Here is a 14851-nt window from a genome sequence, read left to right on the forward strand (position 1 = left end):
ATATACTATATTCCTCATTTCTGACTTCTTCATTTTTATGTTCTCTATTTTTTTTCCATGCTGTGGAGCATCCCTATAACCATTGTTTTGAACTCTGCACCTGAGAAACTGCTTGCCTCCAATTCATTTGGCTCTTTTTCTGCAGATTTCTCCTATTTTTTCATTTAGGGTGTGTTTCTTCTTCTCCCCACCTTGGCTACCTCTTTGTGTTTTTTCTTTTTGGGTACTAGGTAGATCTACTATGACATCGTTTTGTGGGGTGGACTTATGAAGTAGGTGTCTTGTGGGGTCCAGTGGTGCAGTCACCTTGATCATATGGGTGCAGTTATCCAAGAATGTTTCTTGTGTGGGTTATGTGGGCTCTCCTCGCATAAGAGAGTGTTAGTTGTTATTGGCTTGTTCATTCCGGGAGTTGACCCTCAGGCTGGCTTACCGTGAGGACTAACTCCAACCACAATGTGCTAACTCCTGTGCAGGTACTGACCACACAAAGCAGAATTCACCTTAGCAAGTTTAGTGCCTGCAGAGGTCTCTCTTTCTTATGCAGCTTATGAAGCTTACCGGATCCTGCTCTACTGTTGTCCAAAGCTGGCCACTTGGTGTACTGGTGCCGGGCCTGTTAGGAGGGACTCTGGTGCAGGCCAATATGAGACACTATTTGGGATTGTCTCTTGGGAACATTTTTGGAGCTACAAGCAATCCACAGTTTGTGGCTGATTCTGCAGGGCCTGGATGCAGGCACCAAGGTTGGCTTTGACCAGGAGCTCCTGGGACCAGGAGCACATCATTAAAGGTCACGAGGCACCCCAAGTTCTGCCTCCACCTGTGTTCTACCTGCTGCCTGGCTTTTAGAGTCAGTCACTGGAAGAGCCTCTGGTTTACCTGAGTTTCATGAGGTCGGTTCACAGTGAGTCACCAGGTAGGGGCAAGTGGTATTCACCAGACTGTTACCGGTTCAACTGCAGTGACAGTGCTGGTTCTGAGGCCACTCAGCAAGTGTCCCCTGGTATACCAAGTTACCTGCTGGGTGTTTGCTACCTTTGCATTAGTGCAGTGTCTCAGGGAGGTATCATGCTGAGATTAGCGGAGATTACCAGGCCTAAACAGATCAAGATTTGGCCATGTGCGGGGAAGGCTCTGCTCCAATTGGTCCCACAAAGGAGAAATAATCCCCCCTGTAGAACCACATACCTCAGTCTGTCCGAGATTCTGCTGGAAGGAGGTAGAGCTCAGAAGGGTGGGGCTGCCAGTAGTCAGGATGATGGGGCTAGTGGATTTCCCATGAGGGGGAGTTGAGGTTCTGGCTTAGGGGAGTGAGGACTATGAACCTTACCCCAGAGTCACAATTCAATCTGCCCCTGATTTTGCCCAGATTAGGTGGGCAGATCTTCTACAAGTCAGGTGAATGGGGCCTCTGTAGCCAAAGCAAGACCTGAGGGCAGTTCTGGCAGATATCCCCTGAGGAAGAAGCACCAGTCAGGTTCACGGGAAAGCGAGAGGAATGGCTCTTGCCCCAAAAAACAACTTAGTCACTGACACTCCCTGAGACTGCCCAGACCAACACACCCTTGCCAAGGGAGCTGATTCTTCAGCAAGACATAAGATTTGTAGGGTGGGACAAGAAGGAGTCCAGAGTATGAGGCTATTGCTTTTCCTTGGGCTGATTATTACTCTGTCTTTCACCTGGTTCTCTTCTGACTCTACAGGAATATAACACAAACTGGTTTTTTTAGTTAAATAAATAAACCTCATGGATTACGTCACAGACCGTAGAGCATGGTTTCTTTGTAGAAGTAAAAGAGGAAGAGCAGAAAAGGAAGAGAAAGAAGAGAAAAAAAAACAAGAGGGAAGAGGAGGAGGAGATAAGAAATCCAGTATAAATGTCATCATAAATACCCATTTAGAGATTTCATCTTTATGCCACCAATTTAATACCACGTCTGTGATGTACCAGTCACTCTTTATTGATTGTTTCCTTGAATGAAAGACCCTGGCATTTTCATACAGTGTGGTGTTTGGTTATAGAGGATATGATACCTGTTTTACTTAAGTATATAATAACAGGACAAGTTCTGGTCCATCAATATTCTAAATCGACCTATTCCTGGAGAATAAAGCCATGAGAAACATACAAAGGTACTCCTATGTATGGTACTGCACTGTTCTTGATTCCTTCTGTCACACATAATCCCCACACTTCCTATCATTTTGAAGCAGAGAATTATGTGTAGAAAAATGCCTACACTATCGCCTCTCTACCTGAAATATGGAATCGTTAAATTAAATGTAGGTTTAAATTCTATATATTATCATTTGCCAATTTTTATCACCTGGCAGGTTCTTTTTCTTTTTTCTTTTTCTCTGATGTTGTTGTTTGGTAGCATCTTAGAATCACTAATTCACATTTTGTTCAGTAGGCTGTGAATATCATAGATCTGTTAGAATCTATGATATTCATAGCCATTTACCATGGCTAAAGAGGAATCACTGAAGAAATAAATTAGTGAAGAAAGAAGGTGCATGTAGAAAGTAAGGAAGAGTGGTAAAAAGAGGAAAGAATGAAGAAATTTATTTGACGTTTCCAAGATGAATACAGCAGGAATTACTTTGAAAAAAATCAGACTTATTTCAATATTTACTGACTCTTGTATAACTTTTTTCCATTAAAACTGTACTAGAAATTGGATTTATTTTGCACTGAGAATCAACTATATAGCCAAAAGGCATAGAAATAAATGAAAAAGAATCTGAATGATTTCATTGAATTGGAGTTTATTGGCTGTAATACAAAATTATAAAGTTTTGTTTTCCATCCAGAGAATAACAATAATTTCTAATGCATTTGTTCAAACGTGGTGTAGAAGATAGACCAATAAATATTTCCTTAAAACCCCTGATATAAAATTATACCTTAAGTTCTATTTAAACATTCAGGCTTATGGAAACATAATGTACTCATGAGTTGATTATGTGTTTTTTCAAAATTTATGGTTCACAAAGAATCACCTAGAGAGGGTGATAACATTAGATTCTTACTACACCTCCTAGAGTCTTATTCATATGCCTGGAAAGAGGGCCTATGGTTTTGCATTTCTAACAAGATGTCAGGTGATGCTCATTCTGATGGTCACATGTACCACATTTTGAGGAACAATAGACTAGCACACAAAATATGCCTAAACTTTAAAAATGTTTTTTGTGTGTACTGAGCTCTGAGTATATTATTTTATCCAACCAAGAAGTGCATTTTGTACAATTTGCCTAGGGACTCAGTGGCACTAATCTTTCCTCCTGTCTAGGGTAATCATGTTAACACATGGCTTCCAGTGAGAAACAGGAACCCCTAAAGACTCAAAGGAAGTAATGTCAATAACCAAACATATGCATCAAGTTCTTACTTAAGATATAGATTGCTGAGCTTCTGTGGCCATTGGACTTTAAAAATAAGAACTGTTTTATTATAAAATAGTAAATTACTGTATTTTGACAAACATTTGAATATGCTTTAAGACTTAAAATACACTAAAGTCAGTAGAATAAGGGTACATTGTAATAACTTTTAGGAGACACACTCAATACAAATGGCTTCAATTTTGTTATGTCAGTTGTCACCACATATTTGAGATCCAGACAAATTTTGGTAAGATGGTATCATTTTGGGTATGGAGTTTTCCCTTCTTGGACGGGCATTTGTTGAAATAGGGCAGATGGTGTTCCACACACACTTTTACCATTCCAATTCATTTCTACCCTTACTGTAGCATACTTTTTTCTTTGTCCTATTCATGCATACCTAGACAAACACTGGGATTAACAAGTGAAGTGTATATATTTTTCTGGTGACTCCACTTCACAATCACTTATTGTGAAGTGGAAGTTTATTCTTCATATCTGGCAAGACAGATTTGGGACATTATCTTTAATCAATAATATGATCTCATCGTTGACATAGTTTAGAAAAACAAATATAGGATGTCAGTGTATAAATACATCAGTCCTCTAGAAAAGCACACCATCTCTTTGGGCTTCGCAATTTCAGCTTCTCGAACTTTCCATCTCATCTTGGACAAAGGTAATGTATTCACAGACAATCTAATATGATATCTTTGTCCCTTTTTGTTTGCTAGAATGAGTTGTAAATTATTTTTTAAATGTATCTAATTTATTGACAACTTTCCATAAAGAAATTCTGAAAGAAGTGGTGATCCTATGTTAGGATCTGAAGGTGAGGCCAGGATCCCAGTGCCTCTGAGTTGACAGCAATGCTGTACCAAACGAATGATGAGGAACAAGGCGGAGATGAGCTCCATGGGCCCTGTTGGTGACATAACCTAGAAGTCCTTTTATTTTCTTGGCTAAATATAAAATATCTCCCGTGCGATAATTTGTTTTACCATTAACTTAAAGTTCAAGGTTATATTGTATAAGAAAATGATCTTTAAATATAGCATAAGCTCTCTTTTTGCAACTGTGTGTATTATTTTAAAGGTTAATTAACCTTCATCAAAGTTACTGCAGTACCATCACTAACTCGGTTTTATATTACCTTTTCATCATCCTTTTTTCATTCAAATAGTTTCTGATTTTCTGTATTATTAGCACTGTATGTCAGACTTTTATTAATGTATTTCATTTAATCTATATTCAGTTCATTTGTGATTTGGTTCAAAACAAGTTGTTGTACTATGTGAAACTTCAACATTGTCTTCTTTGGATAATATTCTTTCAAAGTCCCTAATTATCCATCTGGGTATCTGTCTATCCATAGAAGACCAGTTTCTGTGAATTATCCTTAATCCTCTACTTTCAATAAAATTTGAGGTATGAACAACATTAAAAACTGCATTCTTTTTGGTAGCATAACATGAGTGAAGGTTTGGTTAAGCAGTATATGATTTTTAAAATGTTATCAAGAAATATATGATTTCCTCAGTTTGTCCAATGACAAAGTCTTAAGTTTCAACCAATGAGGCAAAATCATTAGGTAAGAAACACCAGAAATACCATCAGTCACAAACTGTGCTTTGTATTTTAAAGTTTCCAGTAATTATACAGGAATACAGGCTTTTTTTATCATTAGTAAGAAAAAACAGATGTTACTCTTGTTCTATCAAAATGATGGTCAAAATGATTAGGAAGGAAAAAGCTTTTATCATTATTTACCTTATACTTTGCAAAATGTTATTTAGAAGTCTATAACTGAGAAATAAATAATCTGCTTTACTTCTTATAGAACAGCAAGAGTACTGAGTTCATTGTATAAACTGAATTACAAATATATATACCAAAGAGTCCCTGATTTGGATAATTTCATTGACTAGGATGATTTGGAGATTAAATTACTTTTACCAAATGCAATTTATCAATGTATCTACAAATATTTTCCCTGAAACTTCTTAAAATTTCATTTTACTCTACCCATTATCTTTCATTTTCTAATACTAGTGGTACACCAACTCCAGAGTCTTCAAGTCAGAACCTGACGTTCTCAAAATCTGTCATAAAACCTGTCGCTGTTTCTTGTAATTCTACCTTCCGAATACTTTTTTAATTTCTGCCGTAAGCATTATTCCATATGTTATTATGTAACATCCCTAAAATTTCACAACAATGGAAATGGTCAGCCTGTCCTCACTATTGTTCCTCTCACCTGATGAACTATTTCATTTCCTACATACTATCCTCTTTCTCATTTTTATTTCTATCCAGGTTCCCCGGTTCTCTTTACGTGCTCTGTGTAATCTTACACAAACTTTACCTTTTTCTTTACTTTAATATTTCTACCCTCTCTTCATCTGTTTAGAATGTCCTGTTTTTCTGTCTTCATATATTTTAATATTTCTATACCACAACAATGTCCCATACTTGTTTCTAAGTTCCATGCTGTCACACAACGTGTTTTAACACTTTGTACTTCTAGCCTGTTTCACAAAGCTGCGGATCATAGTTCGATCAATAAATGATCTGAAAGCAGAGGGATGAATATATTACTGATGTGTCACATATTCTTTTACAGGACTCAGCCAAATATGAAGATCCTTGCCTTGGCCTTTATCATGGCTCTCATGTTTGCCATGATTGTAAGTATACCAGAAAATTTTGAAGAATATGTTCTCAGTAATTATTCAGAGAATGTCTCTTCTTTCTTGTGTGCAGTACACATTGCCTGAGCATGGATTTGTCAATTCTAAAGCTTTGAATGAAAATTTTCCTTGAATTAATTTACATCAGTACAGTAAGGACTTAAAATTAATCTTTGGTACACACATAGTGACTCTGAGCACACATAGGAGTGCAAGAGTGAAAATAGTAAAAATCTAAAAATAGAGAAAACCATAATTATAACACCAGACTCCTGGAAAATCTATATTTAAACAGACATAGCTTAAACCATAACTACCTAAAAAACATTGGTTTTGAGCTAACCCAAATTTTAACTTTTTAATTTCACTCTGCTAGTCACAAGTATAGATTTTATTTTAATCACACACAAAAGAAATTTGGACTAAAGTAAATTCCTATTGGAATGTAGCAAATTAGCTATAGCCAAAGCCTAGTCCTCATTCATGTTAAAGGTGTCACTAACCATAAAACTAGCTTAGTGTTTCAGTTACCTAAGACTTTGCCTTCATTTGTCAATCATAATTTTGGCAGCTAAGTGACTTTTGACACTCAATCCAAAATTATAAATTTAGATGTTCACTCTTTTCTTCTTTTTCTTTTTCAAGGGAGCTGATTCTTCATCTGAAGAGGTAAGGCACTTTCATCTTCTAGGAAACTTGATAATTAAACATCGTTAACAATTTTAATTTTTTTCTTTATTTTAACAGAAACATCGTTTCCATAGAGGCAGACACCATGTAAGTCTTACTCAGATAATGGGGTATAATGAAACACATTTTCTTCTCTGAGTATTTGTTCTATTATAAAAATCAATATTTATCTCTGAAACATGTCTTTATGGTGAATGGTTGAAGTATATACTTAGTTTTATGATATACTGGTAAATGACCCACAGGTTGTATACTGGTAGGATTTAGAGAGAGACATATAATGCTACCCTGAAGATGCCAGTTAATTTCACAAAATGTAATATCTTTGGTAAATACTTGCCTTGGCCTGAAGAATAATTAAAATTCTAAATCTCTAAAATATAACACATGCCTAAGGGAGCAGAGAGGCTCCAAAAGCACCATGATATGGTAAGTTTTCACCTCTTTGATGCTTGTGGAGAATGATGAAGTCATTAGGAAAAGTTAAATTGATTTTGTTAAATAAGATGTAAATTTCCATTTAGCATTTTAAAAATAAAATATATTTTCAACACCATATTATTTTCACATACCAATCAATATAAGTTCTCAAAAATTCTACTAATATACTAGGTATATATGAATTTTAACAAGGCACCAAATTAAAAGATGAAGAGGGAGGGATAGGATATTGAAAATAACAGGAGTGAATATTAAAGAAAGTAGGAATTTTAAGACAGTAAGGTCATTATAGGCCAAGAATGAGAAGTAGCAATTCCACCAAACCTGAAATTAACAAATTCCTTCTCCCTGGAAAATTCAAGCCAGGGCAAAATAGGAGCTGGGAGGTAATGTTTTAAGGATTATTTCCAACTTGTGTGAGTAGTTGTCTATAATCAGTGGATCCACCTGTATTATAAAACAACAGAATTTGTCAACAAAAGTATAGCTGGAAATGGTTTCCTATTTTTCTCTCCTTTTAACCACTGTTTCTGAAAAAAAAAAAAGTGAAAACCTAAGTAAAAACTTGAAAAATCAAACATGTAGATGATCTATGAGTTTCTACCAACTTTAAAACTCAGATTCTAATTGGAATTACTGTGAAATATTTACACTGTCATTGTCTCAATTCTCTGTCATTGTTTTTTCAGGGAAGGGGAGGGGCTTACCCTTATCCCTATCAACCATATCCAGAGCCATATCCATACCCTTATCCAAATGGAAGATAGTAACCACAGGACAGATTATAGAGGTAAGCTGCAACTAGTGACATTTAAAAAATATTTTTGTCTTCTTATTTTTATTTACTGTTACTTTTTAAAATCCTCACCAGAGGATTTGTTTTTATTGATTTTAGAGGGAGAGGGAGAATGGGGGTGGGGGAAGAGAGAGAGAGTGAAATACTAATTTGCAACAGAGAAACATAATATGGTTGCCTTTCATAAGTGTCCAGACCAGGGATCTAACCTGCAACCTAGGTATGTCCGCGGACAGGAGATGGAACCTGTAACCATTTTGGCGTAAGGGACAATGCTCCACCAACTGGGCCACCCGGCCAAGGGTCTTAGTGACATGTTTTGTTCTCCAGAAATTTCAGTGGTGAGAGTTAAAACAAGAATAAATAAATTCAAGCCATCAAACCAAAAGCACACCAGTTAAAGCAACATAGCCAGGTGTAGCTCTCCTAAAGTGCATTTATTCGTCTAAAACCTTTTGAAAGAAAACATCCGTCTTAGCATGGTTAGAGGTGGGATTTTGAAATGGGAACTCTGGTGTTTGTTTGTTTGTTTAATCCTGGTTCAACAACTCCCAGTTTCATGACCTTAAACTATTCCTAATCTTTCTAAATCCTAAACTATTCTTAATCCAAAAAAAAAAAAAAAAAAAAAAACACTGCTTTTTTCTCATGGACAAGCTGGCATTCAAATATGTGACCACTTCGTAAAATTGGTGAGACTATGGACAGGCACATTCCATCGATGCCTGGGATTAGAGTTGCGTATATTATTGTGACTCCATGATGCCTTGCCACTAAACCTGTGCCTGAATATCTTTCTAGAATGTAACCTTTGGAGCAGCAGCACAAATGCCATCTGCGAACTCATCAGAAACTTAAAGTCTGAGGCCCCACCCAGAGCTATTCAATCAGAATCTGTATTTTAATAAGGCCCCTATTTGATTCAGACCAAAACAGAGTTTGAGACACTTTGCCTTGGTGCTGTGGTGAGCATAGGGATAGGGACACTGCTCCACTCTAATTCCAACAAGAAGAGAAGGAAATATTACCAATGATTCTTAAAAAGTCACTTTCATCTCAAACAACATTAAGTATGTGTTACAAACTCAGGAAAGATTAAATATCACTACAAAATAAAGCAGTTCTATAATTCAAAGTTGAAACACTTCTAACAGGTCTCAATTACTTTTAAATGCACGTGGATAATTTATTCAAATTGAATTCACATTATTGACAGGGCGAAGAGTCTGAACGTACTCCCTAGGCATTAAGTAATAGCTTTATATAATTGATCAAGAAAGAATGTATTACAAGTATTATTTGGGACATACAAATATGGATGAAATGTGCATGCTGTATTTAATGAAAGGGGCCAGGGACCTGAGACAGGGTCATGACAGAAAGACTTAAAAGTCATACGAGAAAGAAGACTATGAAAAGCAATCAACAAATCTGATGATGGATGGAATGAAAGATGGAAGCAGGGAAGAGGAAGAAAAAGAAATGGATGCAAGTTCTCAGGACTAGACTAGCACATAAGAGTGCTTAGCAAATAAGCCTCTCAGAAAAGAACCAATGTCCTCCTGTTGTCTATCCATTTGTTGGGGTCGTAGGGGTTATTTTGTTTAGTTTTGTTTTTCAGGGAGTTTTGCTCCGTCCTATGTTTTGCTGGGTTTATATTAGGATATGTTTAAAAATGTTAGTTTTGAAGGTGAATAACATTCAAATTCAAAAGCTCAGTGAGCTACCAGGAAGAATTGTATCTCATGTGAGAAGTGGCCAATTAGGAAAAAAAAGATAGAAGTTTATGCAACAGGTTTTTCATTATTTATTCAATATTTCTTAAGATCTTAATGTGTGTAAAAGAAAAAGTCACAGCTTGGTATACAATTACTTTGGTGATGAGACTTAAAGGCATGGAAATTAGGAGCTCTTTAAATGATTGGAAAGAAGCAATTGGAAATAAATGCGGTTACTGGTTATATTATTTTAGGAAATAGGGGTCCATTAGGAATATATATTCATTCAGTCACCAGATAGCTCTGGACCTCATTGTGAGCATGCAGTGAGATAGCACTGGATTATAAATACCATAAAGCCAGAATCTCTGCAGTAGAGCTGACTCCCTAGTTATAAAGGCAGATATCAAAGCTGGCCATCATCAGTCAGAATATCATTTGACAAAACAGTGATGTGACTAGATGTGTTCTTGAGACCTATGACACAGTCAGGAGTCTGGCCAGTGGGTGAGGGGAACACTGACAACCCATAAAGAAGTTTATTGGGGCGGGGGGGCGGCGGGGAAAAGGAAGGGAAGGGGAAAGTCCAGGAACATATAGCAAGGACTCATGGACAAAACCAAAGGGGAAGAGCTGAGGGAGGGAAGGAGGGAGGGGGCAAGGAAAAGTGGTGGGGGGGGGGAGGCAGAGACAAATGTATTTGGAAAAATAAATTAAAATAAAATTTTTAAAAAAAGAAAAAAAAGAGCTTATGCTAAGTATGAGAGGTACCAGCCATTCATTCTAAAGTGAATCTGATTAGATGACTACTTTAGATAATTTTAGTTAAGCTTTTTCATGTGAATGATTTTAACCAAGGCATGGTTTGGGTCAAGGATCCTTTGGCATGTCAAGGAAACCCTTATACTAACACAGACTGTTAACCCACAGACTGTGTTATTATACTGAAAGACTGAATAAGACTTTATTCAGAAAAAAAGACAATGGCCATGGGGAGAATGCTCAAATCTCAGAAATCTCAAAACTTCTCAGAATCTAACAGGAAAAACCTTTTTAAAAAGGGCACACAGAGGTAGCCAAAGATTAGCACTAGCTTTTAAAGGAAAGGTGGGCAGGCATGTAGAAATGACCAGTAGGGCATAGTGTCCACTGTGGTTAATCAATTCTCAGGATAAGCCTATAGAGTGGACATGTTCCACTTTGTGATTCATGTTCAAGCTTCAGAACAAGCAGAACTGAGAGTCACAGAACAGTCCGACTATCATCTGGTAGAGACCAAGTAAAGGATAACAAACAGGCAATTGTGAAAACTTGGTCAGACCCAAAGAAATAGATAAGGGTAAAATTCAAAAACAGGAAAGCCTAACGATATTAGCAATGATTTAGTGTGTAGTTTAATGAAAGGAATGTTTTCCCTCTCTCCACAGGCTTGGACAGAAGTCTTCTTTGCTCTCTACTCATGATGATTCTCCTTACTTAAAAATGACTTCTCCATCCAGCAACATATTATCAGCCCACATGCAATAAATGCATCCAAAGTGCTTTTGAAAGCATATGTTATAAAACAATGAAAAAGTAGAACATTATTTGTATTTTCTCATGTATCAGATTGGAACTTAAAAAAAATTTGACCCATAAATAATGTTTCTGTATACAAATTCCAGCTGTCAAAAAGAAGTCAATCAGATTGTGATAGATGAACAACACACACCTGAGATCAACGATCAATAGTTTAACACAGTAGTAATGATATTCTCTTCACTATTTGTTTTCTATTTTTGTTCTCTCTATTGACATATCATAAAATTAAATAAAAAAATCTTTCCTGGCACAATAAATCAATCTATGAAGCCTTTACCAGAAATACTATTGTTTTAATTTTGTAGCATTGTTGAAACAAAGTAAAAAATCTAGTGGCAAAAAAAGAACAGCAGAGCCTTGCTCTTTGTGATAGGTCTAGGGTACAATTCAACTTTACTTTTTCTTTTTCTCTGGCATTATTGGCAGTCCTTGACAATTCTTGGTTTGCAAATTCATCACTGCAATCTCTTTCTCTGTTGTCACAAAGCCATCTTCCTCTTTGTCTCTTCTTATAAAAACACCAGTCATATTTAATTAAGCACACACACCTTACTCCTGGAAAACCAGGTCTTAACTAATTACATCTGCAATTACTCATATTTCCAAGTGAGATCACAGTCAGAGGTACGCATAGTTAGGGCTTCAACTTACCTTTGGGTAAATGCACAACTGAATACGTGGCACCCGTGTTTCTCTTGATTTTCATTCACATTTACATATTTTATTGATTATGTTATGACAGTTGTCCCAATTTTCCTTTTTGCACTCCATCTGGTACACCCCTTTCTCTTTAGCAATCCTCCTCTTAGCTAATGTCCATGTTCATGTAAGTTCTTTGGCTACTCCATTTCCTATACTGTTCTTAAAATCCCCCTGTCTATTCTGTACTTACCAATTTGTACTTCTTAATCCCTGTACTTTTCTCCCCATTGTCCTCCTTTCCCTCCCAAGTAATAACCCTCTAAATTATATCCATATCTATGATTATTTATGTTCTGCTTGTTTGCTTAGTTTGTCTTTTAGATTCAATGTTTGATAATGGTAAATTAATTGCCATTTTACTGTTCATAGTTTGACATTCTTTTTCGGAAATTATTCCTTTTAATGTTTCATATAATAATAGCTTGCTGCTGATGAACTCTTTTAGCTTTACCTTGTCTATGAAGCACTTTATCTGACCTTTGACTCTAAATGATAGCTTTGCTGAATAGAGTAATCTAGGCTGTAGGGCCTTGCTTTTCATCACTTTGAATACTTATTGCCATTCTCCTCCAGCCTGCAAAGTTTCTTTTGAGAAGTCAGCTAACAGTCTCTTGCAAAGTCCTTTGTAGGTAACTATCTGCTTTTCTCTTGCTGCTTTTAAGATTATCTCTTTATCTTTAACCTGTGGCATTTCAATTATGATGTGTTGTATTGTGGTCCTCTTTGCCTCCATCTTATGTGTGACTCTCTGTGCTTCCTAGACTTGTAGATCTATATCCTTCACCTGCAAGTTAGGGAAATTTTCTTTCATTATTTTTTCAAATAAGTTTTCAATTTATTGTTCATTGTCTCCTCCTCCTCGTAACCCTATGATTTGATTTTTGGTATATCTGAAGTTGTCCCAGAGGCCCCTTATCCTATCCTCATTTTTTATTATTATTTTTTCTTCTTGCTGTTCTGACTGAATGTTTTTCTTTCTTACTTTCCAAATTATTGATTTGATACTCTGCTTCATCCACTCTAATGGTGATTCACTGTAAATTTTTCTTTATTTCACTTAGTGTAAACTCCATTTCTGCCTTGGTCTTTTTTATGCTGTTGAAGTAATCAATGAGTTTCTTGAGCACCCTAATAACCAGTGTTTTGAACTCTGCATCTGAGAGATTGTTTATCTCCATTTTATTTATTCTTCTTCTGGAGTTTGTTTTGTTCTTCCATTTGGGCCATGTTTCTTTGTCTCCTGTATTTGACAGCCTTTCTGTGTTTGTTTCTATGTATTAGGCAGAGCTGCCTGATTCTTTGTCTTAGTAGCATGGGCTATTGTAGAAAAACACTCACATAAATTGGCTGAGCAGAGCCTTAGGTAATCTCCAAGGCTGGGCAACCACTGTGAAACAGGTTGATGGAATATCAGATAGGGTGTCACTGTTCCGTGGCTCTGTGTGGGGGAAGGCTCAAAAAGGAACAATTGTCATGCCCGGCATCTGGAGTTTTGTCCAGGAGGAAGTTGACCCTCTGCCCTCACCCTGATGCCAGATACTTCATTTTCTCCCTGTACACCACTGGTGCCCTTCCAGCTGCTGCCCCAATGCTGAAGCCCAGAAGGAGTGAGTCTTTGTTAAATCCTAAGTGTGTTCTGGACCCCTTAAGAGAAGATGCCTGAGAATCCCACAGTTTCTTCCACCACTGCAACCCCTACTGGTTTTTACATACAGAAGTTATCGAACCTTATCTTCCTGGCACTGGCACCCTGGGCTGGGTGGTCTGATGTGGGGCTGGGATCCCTTGTCCCTGATGTATCTCTCCTGATATTTTTCAACCACACAAGAGTATGGGACCACACGTTCCTCATCTATGCATCTCCACTCATTGTACCTATCTGGCTGGATGTGATTTCTTTAATTTATTGGTTGTTGGACTTCCATACAGCTCAATTTTCAGATGATTCTGGGTGATAGTTGTTTTGATGTTTAGCTGTAATTTTTGCTGTGGTTGTGTGAGGAGGCGAGCCAGGTAAGCCATGTTTTCCTTTTCCTTCATGTTGTGATTTTCTGAGTCTTGTGATTTTCTGGATAATGCAATTTTATGCATTATGATTAAGAAAGGAAGCAGGTCATGACATAGCTAGATGACTATTCAAAAGGCAATATAATCGTCTAGGTAATTTCATTTTAATTGAGGAATATTCTGTACTAAAAGAAGTTCCAATCCATACCGTTTATATAAAATCAATAGAACACTAAGCAAAATATTGTCTTTAATCATATTTATTTTAAAAAGCTACCTTACTTTTAGTGTGTGGCTAGAAAGAAAATCTCATCTATATAATGATTTTAAATAATGGCAGGTAAAATCTACAAATTACAATGTACTACAATTTTTATGGAGTTGAAACATACATTACCTGAAAGTCATAGACACAGGGTTTCTCTTCCTTAGGAAAGCAGTCAAAACTAAAGGACAATCTCCCTCCCACATGGGTTGCACAGAACAAAGAAAGCAACTTTTAGAACCAAAGAAATTGGAAGAGAACAACAGGAGAGTAGTAAGGGTCTGATGCTGAGGAGAATCTGAGAGTTGAGATAAGTTGGTAGAATTGTTGCAGGTTGAAATAATGTTCTTTTGGGGTATTGCAAGGAAATCTTTCCATGGGCCCATATATAGGAAATTGTGGTGTGGTAAGGTTTATTCAGGTGAAAATAAGCAACTGCCCCTGGGTTTTCAATATCCCTTCTCCATTTGTCCCTCCAAAGAAAAAGTCCAACTGTGTCTTCATCAAGGCCAAAACAAATGTTAGTGTCTAACATTTCTGTTTCATAGTAAGGTTCAATCCTTTGGAG

The 14851-nt window shown here is 36.7% G+C and overlaps 1 long non-coding RNA gene across 1 annotated transcript; it reads left to right on the forward strand.

The window, feature by feature from the left end:
• Window positions 1–3983: 3983 nt before the first annotated feature.
• Window positions 3984–11592, forward strand: LOC129083704 (uncharacterized). The gene is made up of 6 exons (XR_008530495.1): window positions 3984–4072; window positions 6017–6080; window positions 6729–6752; window positions 6831–6860; window positions 7904–8004; window positions 11156–11592. It is a non-coding gene; the product is annotated as an uncharacterized LOC129083704 (long non-coding RNA).
• Window positions 11593–14851: the final 3259 nt, after the last annotated feature.

Source organism: Pteronotus mesoamericanus, unplaced genomic scaffold (assembly GCF_021234165.1).
Source record: "Pteronotus mesoamericanus isolate MK-2021 breed Mesoamerican mustached bat unplaced genomic scaffold, CSHL_Meso_final contig_130, whole genome shotgun sequence".
In the NCBI taxonomy this organism is placed as follows: Eukaryota; Metazoa; Chordata; class Mammalia; order Chiroptera; family Mormoopidae; genus Pteronotus; species Pteronotus mesoamericanus.